The following is a 14,218-nucleotide window of genomic DNA, read 5'->3' as shown; positions in this document are numbered from 1 at the left end:
GCAGTGTACTGAATGAAATCACAATGAGATCTTAATCTCCGAAGTGGCTCACTTTCTCTGTCTTTTTATTTACACTTCTTCTATTTTGCGCTGTGTGTGTGCGTGCGTGTGTGCGTGCGTGCGTGCGTGCGTGCGTGCGTGTGTGATTGTGCGTGTGTGTGATGTGGTAGTGTGCATATTTGCTGCAGACAAACTTTACCTCTGTCTAGAACCTCGGTCAGCAAACTTGGCAACTGTAACCCTCTGTGTCCCCAGAAACCCTTTCCTGTAATAACCGAATTGACCTAAACGTTTTGGGAAATCTTACGTAACTCAAAAAGGACTCATCAATCTATAACTCTAAAAATCCTTTTTAAGCCAGATATTAAAAAGCCAACTCTTCACTTGTGAGTGCTGGTCGTCAAGGAGTGCTACTTCACTTTTTTTCTGCCAAGCAGGTGCATTTCGGCTCAAGGAAAAAAGTCACTTTAAAGGGACACTGTGCAGGAAATGGTCAAAAAAGGTACTGCAAATATGCTGCTTATTGAAATTGGGCTGCCTATTGCCAAATTGGATCTTTACATGAAGGTTTACTAAGTATTAAACAAATATTTTCTAGTATGGTCCAAGTACAGTCATTTTTGCAGCTAAAAATGGCTATTTTTGGAAATTCAAAATGGTGGACTATGGAGAAGATCCCCCTTTTCATATATGAAAAGTGCAATTTTTCCAGTCATAATGAAAACTTAGAATTTGATGCTGGTGGTAAGTATTCATGAAAAGGGTAACATTAGTGAATGGGCAGCATGAATTCTGGAAATAAACAACTAAAAATCTCACACAGTGTCCCTATAAGATATGGCTAAACTCAACTTGAGCAGTGACTGTGGTTGAAGTCTTGCCAAAGATTCCAAAGGCACACTGCTGGTATAAAGTTAAAAAGCCTTTAATGAGATGGGCTGACGCGTTGCCACTACTGTCCAGGGTCGTCGTTAGCCCTTTTAGGGGCTCCTTACATTAGTATTAGCCCCCCCTTTAACGATAATTGTTCAAGAAGACTCTTTTGCACACCTCTGTAGGTGGGCAGGTGCGTAGGATATTATTCCAGTGGGGTTGTCATTCAAGTGTAAAGAAATCCTGCACACTGTCCATTCCACCAACAAACTTTAATACAACATGAAGAAGGTCGGATGACCGAAACAATGTATTAAAGTTTGTTGGTGGAATGGACAGTGTGAGAGATTTCTTTGCTCTTAAAATAATGAATTCATAGACAAAACCTTAGCAGGTGCGCTGAAAAAAAATTCTTCCTCTAAGCCACCCCTGGCTCTCAAACCTGGTGACGGGCCTGCTACTGTCTTCTTCAGCGCCTAAACCAATCCTTTTTAACCCATTATGATGCCGCGTTATAAATTTGCTGTTACCCGAATGGCAATGACTAAGTCATAGTGCATTACCAAAGGCCCTCTGTTATGTCATCGTAGTGTAGCACTGTGGTAGTTAACTTTTCAACCGCTACGTTTACATAATCTTTTTAATTCCAAATTCATTATTCAGAATTAAATAGTTCTGTTGAGTTTACTTTGATCTTTCCATTAATTCCGAATTAAGAGGTGAAAACATGTCATTTTCAAATTCAAATGTAAACGTAATTGGCTATTACAGCATTCCACTGATCGAACGGCGTGAATTATCGGGCTACGTGTTTGGTTTTTTTAGCTTTCATGCCTTTATTTGAGACAGGACAGTGACGATGGTGACAGGAAAGCTGTGAGAGGGAGGGACTTAGTCGTTTGTGCCACAATCAAGGCCCAGAATTTTTTTTTTCATTTATTTTGTTTTAAAGCCATCTCTATGAACATTCACCTTCCCCTGCTCCCTTCTCTGCAATTTGAGACTGTGTTAAGTTTGCTGTATCTGACAGACTCGTAAACATTGAACTCTGTAAAGCCAATTAGTTCTCTTCAGATGTGGGCCTGAAAGTCTTAAGAGTAATTCCAATAAGGAGAATAGTACAGTACACACACACACACACACACACACACACACACACACACACACACACACACACACACACACACACACACACACACACACACACACACACACACACACACACACACACACACACACACACACACACACACACACACACACACACACACACCTAACACAGGCCAACTTGAATCCTATGAGACTGATCTCTAATGAGCAGAACTTTCCTCCTGTTCTGTTCTGGATAACTAGGGTGTAGAACTACACTCATAAAACCTGCGGATGCTTTAATAATTGAACAAGGCTGTGTTTTATCTTCACGAATGCCAGAGTCTTTCTTTTAACTGAGCAATGCATCAATAGGATCCTGATTGCAAAGAGGAACACCACTTACCTGTACACTAGTACATGTGTGTAGGTGATCGTGTTGGGCAAGTTATTCAAAAACTGAAATGCATTACTGATTGCATATTTCTGTCTTTTCAAAATAATCCCTTACACTACACTATTACTATATTTAAAATGTAAGGCATTACATTACTTTTGCATTACTTTAGTTACTCTCGCTAAAATAACTTTATATGGATCCAGTCATTTACAGTGTGAATGTGACTCCTTCACCAACATCCAGCAGGTGTTTCGGCCGCATGCAGACTAAAAAGTAGCAACCTCTTTCTGACCCACGACACTGAACACCATTAAAATCCAAGTTACAGTAAAACGTATTGTCAAGTCAAGTCAAGTAGGTTTTATTGTCAATTTCTTTACATGCACTGGTCATACAAAGAATTTGAAATTACATTTCTTGCTTTCCCATACAGACATAGACTAATCTAGGTAAGGACATAGACAGTATAGACATAGACAGTACTTATACATGGACTTAAGACAGTATGGACATAGACAGTGCTCATACAGACATTTAAAGTGCAAGACTGGACAACAGAAGACTTGTAGAGGACATACATTAAGAGGTATTGTTGTGCTTTTGTGCTTTTCCTAAAAAAGTCCTTTATAGCGTTCTGACATGGTAATAGTAGCATTTTGAAGAAAAATAAATATTAAAAAGGTCTGTCAAGTACACCAGCAGCAGTGTGTGTGTGTGTGTGTGTGTGTGTTTGTGTGTGTGTGTGTGTGTGTGTGTGTGTGTGTGTGTGTGTGTGTGTGTGTGTGTGTGTGTGTGTGTGTGTGTGTGTGTGTGTGTGTGTGTGTGTGTGTGTGTGTGTGTGTGTGTGTGTGTGTGTGTGTGTGTGTGTGCATGTTTTGAGTTAGTGCAGGTTGAAAGTTCAGTCACAAGTATAGTAGTGCAGGTGGAATGTTCAGTCGCAGATATGGTGGTGGGGGATGGGGGGGGGGTTGTCAGTGGCCTTGCTGGCTAGAGGCTGACAGTGGAGGGAGAGTGGGTTGAGTGTCTGTACCTCTTTCCAGAGGGCAGGAGGCTGAACAGTTTGTGTGCAGGGTGGCTTGTGTCTTTGATGATCATCAGTGCTTTCCGGGTGAGGCGTGTGGTGTAAATGTCCTGCAGGGAGGGGAGTGGTACTCCAATGATCTTCTTCGCTGTGTTCACAACACGCTGGAGTGTCTTCCTGTTTTTCTCCGTGCAGCTTCCTCCCCACACTGTGATGCAGTTGGACACGACGCTCTCTATGGTTCCTCTGTAGAATGTTGTCATGATGGAGGGTGTAGCACTTGCCTTCTTTAGTTTGCGCAGGAAGTAGAGACGCTGATGGGCCTTCTTCGCCAGTGATGTAGTGTTGGTGGTCCAAGAGAGGTCGTCGCTGATGTGCACTCCAAGGAACTTGGTGCTGCTCACTCTCTCCACAGCATCGCCGTCGATGGTCAGTGGTGGCAGTTGTTTTTGGACTTAAGTTACTAGCATTTGTAACAAGTTTATTACCGTTGTTTTTTCCCTGTAATGCCTTACATTAGTTACAGCAAAAAGTAATGCAATACAGTAATTCATTGTGTAAGTAGTTACTCCCAACACTGGTAGGTGAAATGGTCCAGGACCTGAAAACAGGGGTGTAAAGTTCCATTTTCCCATCCATGGTAGTAAACGTGCCATGAGTTCAGTGACTTCAACATGTATAGTTTCTTGTTGAGAAAAACAGAAGACAAAAATGGACAACTGTCAGACAACTTGAGAATTAACAACAACAATCAAAGATGGTCCACTATTCAATGCTAGAGCAGTACTTGATGTTGTGTGTAACGCACCACCCACAGGCGACCCAAAATACTGCGTGTGGACACACAGACAGACAAACACAGACAGGGTCAGGGCTGTACTGGTAATCTGGCATACAGGGCATTTTCCCGGTGGGCCGACAGTCCCCAGGGGCCGATAGGCCTACAGGCGACTGAGCCCATCATAACTGTAGTACAGGGGTGGGGGTGAAGCGCTGGTCTATGCCAAAAAAAATGCCTGGGCCAGTTTGTGGTCCCAGTCCAGCCCCGGACCGGGTCCTTGTAATACTTGTCCCAAACCCCTCTCTTCTTTTTCATCTGTGCAGTTTCGTCTGAACCTTTCCTCTCCAATCAGCCCTGCTGCGGTTCCCTCCTCTTTAATGCATGACATCAGCCATTTCTGTACCCCTCCGACTCTCTCCTCAGGGAGAGGTATCAGCCCAGAGGTAAAACTAGGAGACTTACCTGCAGTCACCCTTGGCAGCAGTCACGACCAGGCCAGCAAACTAGGCAAATGCCTAGGGCCCCCAGCTGAAAGGTAGCCCCCCTGCCAATGACTGGTTATGAACGTGTATACATTGGACGGCGATGAAAACTTGGTGAGTGAGGCAAATCTCTCTAAATTCAACGAGCAAAAGTGCAATGATACTGCTTTCAAAATCCCACATGAGGAGGGTCCTGCCTAAAGCCTCGTTCACATGTCCCTGCTAGTTACTCGTCAGTACAATGTCTGTGTGAAGTAGAGAGAAGTAAATTAGTAAAATAAGAATTGTTTTCAAGGTTTTATGTTTATTTATGTTTTATTTTATTATTATTTTTACCTTATGTTTTATCTTAATGTTTTAAATGTTTTTTGACTCTAATTCATTTCCCTGTTTTCCTTTCATTTACATTTGTTAACTTTGTGAAGCACATTGAGTTGCACCTGTGTATGAAATGCGCTATATAAATAAACTTGCCTTGCCTTGCCTTGCCTATGTGATCCAGCGCTAAAGCAGCGGGAACGTTTAGCAAACACTTCATCAGCGAGTAGGCGAGTGAGCTAAAAGCGAGTATTGTGTGTGAACGTAGCTTAATAGTTTGAGGGGAAAAAAGGGCCGCCAAGTCCCTCTTTGCTCAGGGCCCCCAAAATACTTTGAAACGGCCCTGGTCACCCTTGGCAGTAGTCAGCTGAGAGAGAAGAAGAGATAGAGTACAGAGGTCTGGCTTTGGCTGCAGCTTTTCTTCGCTTCAGCAGTATCAGCAGTGGCAGAGGGAGCACTCAGGACCGGTGTTGCCAGATGTGTCTGATCAAATCCCGCCCAAAGGGTTCTCAAAAAACGCCAAAATGTGCTAAATTCCGTCCAATTTCAACAAATTACATTGATTTCTATGGGCCTAAATCGGCAGAAAAAAACGCCAAATGTCCAATTTTTCCCGTTTTTACCCGCAGGCGGCCATCCCAAGTAACCCAATTGGACGTGTAACCGCCCAATCTGGCAACACTGTTCAGGACCGGCTGAGCTTTGCTTTGCTTTGCTTTGCTCCAGCAGTGGCAGCAGTGGCTTATGGTGTGATCACAGATCACTCTCCTCCACTACACAAACCTAACACCTAAAGTGATACTCTCACTCATTCTCAAACTGGCAGCTCAAGACAAGGGCTTGAAACGAGGGCTTGAGACTAACCAACGTACTGTACATAGGCTACTAAATCCATCTAAATACATTTAATTACAAAACGCAAAAAATAAAATAGCCACGAATTTTGCCGGAGTACATTATGTCATATTGTTCTGATAGGCAAGTTGCCGGCGACAATTGACCCTACAGTCAACATTCTTACCCCTTTTGGGGGAAAATAATTGCCCACCCCTAATGGGAGCCACAGACGTTGAAAACCGTTGTAAACCACTGGTCTAAAACAGTGTGAGGTACTGAATATGTTACTGTGCTAATTGGCATTCAGGATTGAAGTTAATCAGCAAGGCAGTGGAGCTGTGAACTAATGAGCCTCCCATGTCAACCTCTTCCTCAAGGTGGTGTCGAAGGCAGAGGTGGAGGTGGATGGGAGAGGGGAGATGGGGCACCAGGGATGAGATGAGGGCGGGCATGCACGTGGCATCATGGCACCCAGGCCGAGAGCTTTGGGACACAGGGGAATTGCTCCGAGAGGGCGGGGGTGGCACTCAGGGGACCCGGCTCTAATCTGCTTTTTCCGCTTTGAAGCACATGCTCGCAAATGAAATATTAATTGAAGACGAGGGCCCCCCCCCTGACGCCCTGTCTCTGCCCTCCACTAACCAGGACGGATATGGTTTCTGTCTCGCCCATACACAACATCGCCCAACACTGGGATCCGTTGCCAGGGGCAACAGCATGGGCTGTGTGGAGCACAGGAGTGTGAAATGACCATCAAGGGATCAGTAGGGTGTGTGATGGTGTCAGGCTGTGTGTGCATTCCAATATGCGACCTTGCGTCCTCCACTTGTGCTTGTGGCCTCATGTTTTGCTGATGCCCCTCCTCCCTGAAGTTTCCCCGGTCAGCCTAGCCAAAATAATTATTGGGGGACTATTCTTAATTCGCCATCCAGTTTGCAAATGAGAAAATGACATTACAATTGAGCTTCTGCAAGATATGGAAATACAGTATCATGCTGTTTTCAGTTATGTCATCATGACATATTACTTCCTGGTACGAGGCCACAGGCACATGTGGAGGACACAAGGTCGCATATTGGAACGCACACTGTGTGTGAGTCAGAGGTGGGGGGTGTAGAGGTGGAAGATAGAGGAGTTGGTAGGTGGTGGAGGTGATGGGGTGGCTTTAACTCTGTGATTAAAATGTGTGGTGGTGGTACTTTTCCCACTGTGAGTAGTGATTGTTTTCCCCCCACCTCAGTTAAACTCGCCTCTGATTTGTTTCACTCATGAAGAGGTACAGGCCTATAATCTTGAGTGATTAAAAAAGAAAGTGTGTGTGTGTGTGTGTGTGTGTGTGTGTGTGTGTGTGTGTGTGTGTGTGTGTGTGTGTGTGTGTGTGTGGGTCGGTCGGTCGGTCGGCCGGTTGGTCGGTCTGTCTGTCTGTCTTTGTGTGTGTAGGCATGTACTGGTAGTCTGGCATACAGGGCATTTTCCCGGAAAAGAGACAACATTTCTTTGTTTTTTTCTTTAGAGACTGGCCCTCAATTTAGATGTGGCGTCACATCACATCAATTTTTTAAAATAGACAGTGGATTGAGCGAATCATAATATCATACAAAAGGAAGGGACTGTGTGAGAGGTTGTTTTTTATTCCAAAAACGCCTGGCCTGTATTGCAGTCTCAGTCCAACCGTGTGTGTGTGTGTGTGTGTGTGTGTGTGTGTGTGTGTGTGTGTGTGTGTGTGTGTGTGTGTGTGTGTGTGTGTGTGTGTGTGTGTGTGTGTGTGTGTGTGTGTGTGTGTGTGTGTGCTGAAATGTGTGCCTCACTTTGTTAAATAATACCAATTTCCATCACATCCAAATCCCCCTCAAACTGTTTTGGAAGCCTTCATGTGCCAAGGAGGTCCAACCGTGTTGTTGCTCCCCTTTACGACATCATTAAATCAATTCTCTCTGCTAAATGCAGCGTGCCGGTTGTGAAAGCACCCTTGCAATGGCAATATCCCCGAGATTCATAAAAGAGAAACAAAGCTTAAGTTTTTAGTGCAGTCGCAGTAAATGCCGTTCTATGAAGCAGCGAAGAGCAAAAAAGAAATCTACTGCAATGGCCTTTGGTAACTCCAGAGTGAAACAAAGAAAATTGCCAATAAAGTTTTTTTTTCTTTTTTTGTGACATTAGTACAGCCTAATAGATATGGACATGCATACACAGGCATAATACACAATCCCAATGTCCCTGAAGAAAATGTTCAATGGTACTGATGATTTATGATACATCATCTCTCTCACACACACACACACACACACACACACACACACACACACACACATACACACACACATCCACACACACACACACACACACACACACATCCACACACACACACACACACACACACACACACACACACACACACACACACACACACACACACACACACACACACACACACACATACACACACACACACACACACACACACACACACACACACACGCATGCACGCACTCAGGCCCCAGCTGAGTAGATTTGCCAAGAAGCAGTTTTGCATGCTCTGTTTCCGCATCTTTAATGCTCAACCCTCACCACAGGGAGGCAACACATATGCAAACATTTTTTTTTGCGGTGTTACATAAATCAAGATCTTAAAGAGTAGAACCAGCACTGTCAGTGTTAAATTTGGCTTTTGAGTTTTTTCAAAGTTTTGAATTAACACAACACAATTTCCATAGCCTTCAGCAGCGTGATATGCCGTCCATCTCCCACAAGCTCACCAGCTATCAGCACCACCACCCTCCCAACAAACCTAGGCCTCCCCACCACAAGTGCTCATTGTCGGAAGTGTGTCCCAAAGCTCAACGGCCACCAGGCTCCAGCAGAGACAACACCAACCTCACCTGAAAACCTCCCACAACCACCACCAGCTCCTCCACTGCCATCCTCACTATTGGAAGCATCTCCCAAAAGGTGAACAGCCACAGGTAGGCACCACTACAAACCCCACCCTCACCACTAACCTACTCCCACCACCTACACCACCAACCAAGGCCTACCCGTCGCAAGAGCTCGCTGTCTCAAGTGCTCATTGTCAACAAGTCCCCTACCACTACTCATTATCAGCAGTTACATCAGAGAGAGTAGAGAGAGAGAGAGGTTCCATTGGCCCATTGTTTCCGGGTTCTATTATTGCAAGGGGGAGGGGGGTGAAATCCCCCTTTAGGCAGACCTAGGCAGACCTAAGGACTGTTCTATTCAATGCTAGGAGTATTATGACACATCCCGCAGACCGGAACTTGGTCACGTTAGGTTCCCATAGCAACCTATTACAATGGCATATCTCTATATACTTAAATAATCTCTGTCATTACCAGCGCTTACATCCCATTGGTCCGATCACACACGTTCTATGCCCAAACCAAAACAAATAGTCATTAAAGGCATGTTATTTCAGTATACAATTATTTTTGCGGCATAATTTTGTAATTGTTCACTTTTAAGTTGACTGAAAAGTTACAAATATGCCCAAACCAAAACAATTCCTAACCCTAACCGTTATTAACCCCTTAGTGCCTAGCGCTTAGTGGCTCTCTGTAATGTCATAGCAATGTTGTTATGATGTACGCTTAGTTAAGCATTTTCAGCAAGTGAATAGGGTCGCCAGCAACCCCAGCTGCAGTAAGAGGCTACAGGCATGTGTAGCCTGTTAGCCCAGTAGCCTGAGCGTTATGCTCCTCTATGGCTTATTGTATGGGCTGTCGGACTAATGGGCTGTCTGACCAATGGGCAGACCCCCTACCAGCACCATCCTCACCACCAACCTAGGCCTTCCCCCCCAACAGTGCTTGTTGTTGGAAGCGTCTCTCAAAGTTCAACAGCCACCAGTTCTAACGCAAACACCACCCTCATCACAAACCTGCTCCAACCACCTTCTCCACCACTTCCTATCCCCCCATTAATCCCCAATACCCTTACTCTTACCCTCATCTCCAACCAACTCCCCACCACTAGAGCTCACTGTTGGGGGAAAACATAGCCTTACTTTGACATGCCACTTCTGCATGTCACATGTTATTAAATCATTCTAATCCCTACACGACCATCTTCAGAGGCCCTACCCCCACCACTGATGCTCAGCAGAACCTACCCCCACCACTGATGCTCATTGCAGCAGAACCTACCCCCACCACTGATGCTCATTGCTGGAAGCATCTCACACCTTGCAGGCCCTCACATCCAGCACCCAGGGGAGGTGTGAAACTGGTGTTGTGATTCATCACTTTCTATCCAAATGACACGAAGGAATAGGAGAGGGGAGCATAGGAGCAAATGTGGAAGACAATTGGTGAGTTTTATTGGTTGAGTTCCCCCTCTCTGGTGATTACAACCCCCCCCCCCTGAGAGCACTGTCTTAAGGGGGATTCATACTTGGCGTGACTGGTGTAAGTCTCCTTCATACTTCACTCGCGACCTCACTCGCGCCATCACGTGACCCAAAATGACGTCACGCGCCGTGGCGCGAGCTGCCGTGTCGCGACGTCGTGCACCCCACATTTTTTGTAACATGTCGTGCGCCACCAGCGACCATGCAGGTAGGCAGACAAAGCAGGAGTTGCGAAGAGAGGCTACAACTACTGTAGGCTACTACAGAATGGATCCTGCACCATTTTGAGGATAATAAAATGTCATAGAGAGTTATTTTATCTTCTCTCTTAAATGTTGTTCAGTGAAACAATTGTTTACTTTGTTCAGAAGCACGTTGTGTTCGGCGATATATTTAAAAATTCTGCCGCCAGAACAATGCTCTCACATGGTCTTGGAATGATCTGGCAATGTAGGCTACAACAAAAAATATATGTTTCAATGTGGTAAGTCACAAGTCAGACGTTCAGTAGCCCTACAGCGGCCGTGTTTGGCTTTCTATTTTATACATCTGTAGAACTCACGCTGCCGTTTCTCTCATGAACAGCAGAGGGCACTTCCGACAATGCGAGCGAAAGCCTTCTGAAGTATCAAAGAAAATGGAATATTGTACAAGAACGACCACTAGCTGGTGTGGCCAGTAGTGGCACTGCAGCTATGTTATCGCAGCCAAGTAAATAATGAATGGGTGCCAATGGGGCTGTACGCTTCTCATAGAACTATCTGCCCGTGTGATTTTTTCCCTGGAAACAATGGAGTCGCGTTCGATAGATATGAGTAAGTGAAAGCATTTGCCGACACGTTTGCATCTTGTCAAGTGTTAGATTCGTGAAAATGACCCTTATTTCAACTATAGCAATGACATAACACGTGACAATCGACTTTACGGCACTACGCCATTTGTTTTGTAATTTTAAATCTGACTTCAGATGTCGATGTGTTTAAAGTTATGTTAGGATTGTTGCGGACACTTGTTATTTATTGCATTTAAGGTGGTGGAAAAGCGGCATGTGTACATGGGGTAAAGGAAATGACTGTGCTCATCCTTAAGAATTTGGGCACCTTCAATTAACATGTTGGACGGCGGTGGGGGGTTTTGAGGTGTGTGACCGTAGATGTCTCTGCTAGGATCAGTCAGAGTACGTCTCTCGTCAGCTCTGGTCGTGAATAGTCGCAGAGATTCCTCAGCCAGCAGGTATTAGCCGAATGCTAGCGTGTTGCAGGACAAAACTAACACGTCTTTGGGAGAACAAAGCCATGTCAGGAACCTTTAACTTCACTTCTAATACAACTTCCATGATAAGGTACAGAATGTGCACACATCTTTACAAACCAGAGAACAGAACCGTTACAAATCCCTGCTGAGCCATTTAGCCCAATAGGCTCCCATTCATCTTTTACTTGGCTGCGTTCGCCAACGGGGCTATAATGGGAGCCAATGAGAGATGCCTATCTCATAGCTTAGAGAATTTCTGGAAGTATGAATAGTCTGTCGCAAGTGATGACGTCATTAATGGTTCTCGCGCCACACACGACAAAATGCGCACGTGAAGTATGCAGAGCCCTTTATTCTTCTGCTGGGTGGGATACTGTAGGTACAATGGATGACACTCTTTTGTTCATATTAAGTTGGGAATCAAGAGTGGTTTGTTTTGTTTCTACCCTGCCCCCTGTGCTCACTGGGAAAATACATTGAAGCTCGTGCAGATTTTCACCATTCAGGAAACAGCTAAATGGATATCTTAAAGGTTCAAGAACAATACTTACATATTATGTGAATTGTTATTTAAAACCTGTAAACCCAACTTATTGAGTAAGTAAAACCTCGTACAATTGCGCTATATTGTGTATTTTATACACCTTTATTAAAAATAGATGTTGTATACTGTGCACTCCTGAAGCCTGTTTTAAAATCTAAAGAGAGCCGGCCACCCTGCAATGGCCCTTTGTCAAAACCTCCTTACATGCACTCAATGCTGGTCCATACCTCATGGATACTAATGTTATTTGGGTGGAGCAGTTTCATCGAGCGTGTGGTTGTGAATAGATCATTATTAGACACAAGAGTTCCTATTGTGAGGCAACCACTACTCTGACAGATTTTGAGCACGGCACAACATTTTCTGAGAGGCAAACACTGTCCCAGAAGGATTCTAGAGTGTAGAGGAACAGTGAAAAATAGGACTTGTCTCAAAAGGTTCATTGTACAGTAGATTAATTTCACGGCTTGCGGGGGGAATGGCTTTCAGAAGGCTTGCTTGCACATTTGTTTAATTTCTGTCATGTTTTGTATTAATAATTCAGTGACCCTGAGCTTGGAAATGGATGATTTGAAGAGGTAACAATTCATTATGAAACAAAGGTCTGTGTCTGACAGTGTGAGTAAACCAGGAGGGAGAAAAACAAGATGAAGACTGTGCTACTACACCAACCCAGTCTCACAACTAATGCTTCAATATGGGAATGATATTTCGCCAGAGGTTTGATGGTGGTGGTGGTGGTGGTGGTGGTGTGTGTGTGTGTGTGTGTGTGTGTGTGTGTGTGTGTGTGTGTGTGTGTGTGTGTGTGTGTGTGTGTGTGTGTGTGTGTGTGTGTGTGTGTGTGTCAAACATTTTGAGCTGGCATGAAGCCCTACATGACGGGAAATGCAGGTTTACTTTCTCACAGCAGTGATGGCTGAACATAGACCTTTTTCAGGAAAATGCAAGTGGAGTTCAGTGCCCCTGGACTTTGGGGCACAGCAAGGCAGGGGCGGTCGCTAATGGTATTGAGGCAGTCGGTTCATATGCAAAATAGGGAGGCGGAGCACTCGGAGGGTCACAGGCAGCCTCAAAATGAATGGCAGTGAACGAGAAGCCAGCGTATTGAAGGATAAAACTCGCTGTTTTGAACTAATAATCGTCCGGGGAAACTTCCTTCAAAGTTCACAGCCTGCCTCGTGAATTCAGGGAAATGACAAAAAAGTGGGATAATCATACGTACATCCAGATGACCACGAGCACTTGTAGAATCCACAGTCCCCCCCTATCAGCTCAGTTTGACAGCTCGCTATTTAACCCATGCCTGCAGTTAGGGGCGCTGTCGAGACGAGAGCGCAGCCCATTCATTCTGAATGTAGTCTGCAGTCCTCCGTTGGCGCCCCTACAGTGCAGTACCTGGCGAGTGGAACCTCTCGTAATACAACTTCTCCGAGAGCGTTTTCACAGCTGTCAAATTGAGCTGATAGGGGGGGACTGTGGATTCTACAAGTGCTCGTGGTCATCTGGATGCACGTATGCTTGTCCCACTTTTTTGTCATTTCCCTGAATTCACGAGGCAGGCTGTGAACTTTGAAGGAAGTTTCCCCGGACGATTACAAGTTCAAAACAGCGAGTTTTATCCTTCAATACGCTGGCTTCTCGTTCACTGCCATTCATTTTGAGGCTGCCTGTGACCCTCCGAGTGCTCCGCCTCCCTATTTTGCATATGAACCGACTGCCTCAATAGTAACAGGTCGCACCTGCGATGCGCGTCTGCGCCCGTTTGATTGGCAGCGGAGGCGGGCGTTAGTCTATATACCTGGCCATGGCGCTGTTTCCTGGCTGACGTCTTCCGCTCAAAGCCAGTCCATACTCTTTGGCGTGGGCTCGGGCCGTGTTCTCTGGAGGCCGTGTAAACGTGATCGCCTAACCTTAACCAAGCATTCCTAATCGATGTTGGTATTGCGCTGATGAGCTGGAAGAAGCGCTCCGTCTTTCAGACCGTAGTAAGCGGTGGTTTAATCCACACCAATAATGCGTGTTTATTGCCATGGTGTAGTTCTAATTTGGAAACGCCTCTGTACTTTTAGTTGGGTAAGCCTGCCCGTGGTCGTGGATCACCGTGACGCATGACGTGTGACGTGATGGCTCTCCAAGGCTGGTGCGTGCCAGTTACGCGTGCATCCTAAGGTCGGTATCCTCCACGCGCAGTAGGCCTAATGTCTTACTCCATGGCAAAGTTAATGGCGGTAGCTTTCTTTGTAGTTGGTGTGTTGG

At 45.3% G+C, this 14,218-nt stretch overlaps 1 protein-coding gene across 1 annotated transcript in view; it reads left to right on the top strand.

The window, feature by feature from the left end:
- LOC134469061 (complement C1q tumor necrosis factor-related protein 3-like) overlaps positions 1 to 14,218 on the top strand; it is a 50,081-nt gene that overhangs the window by 29,407 nt on the left and 6,456 nt on the right. Inside the window, exon 2 of the mRNA XM_063223079.1 lies at positions 8,516 to 8,750. The gene's annotated coding sequence lies outside the window, so the exon portion shown is untranslated. The remainder of the gene's footprint in view (positions 1 to 8,515; positions 8,751 to 14,218) is intronic.

This window comes from Engraulis encrasicolus, chromosome 18 (genome assembly GCF_034702125.1).
Source record: "Engraulis encrasicolus isolate BLACKSEA-1 chromosome 18, IST_EnEncr_1.0, whole genome shotgun sequence".
Classification (NCBI taxonomy): Eukaryota; Metazoa; Chordata; class Actinopteri; order Clupeiformes; family Engraulidae; genus Engraulis; species Engraulis encrasicolus.
This window is presented reverse-complemented; position numbering and strand designations above follow the sequence as displayed.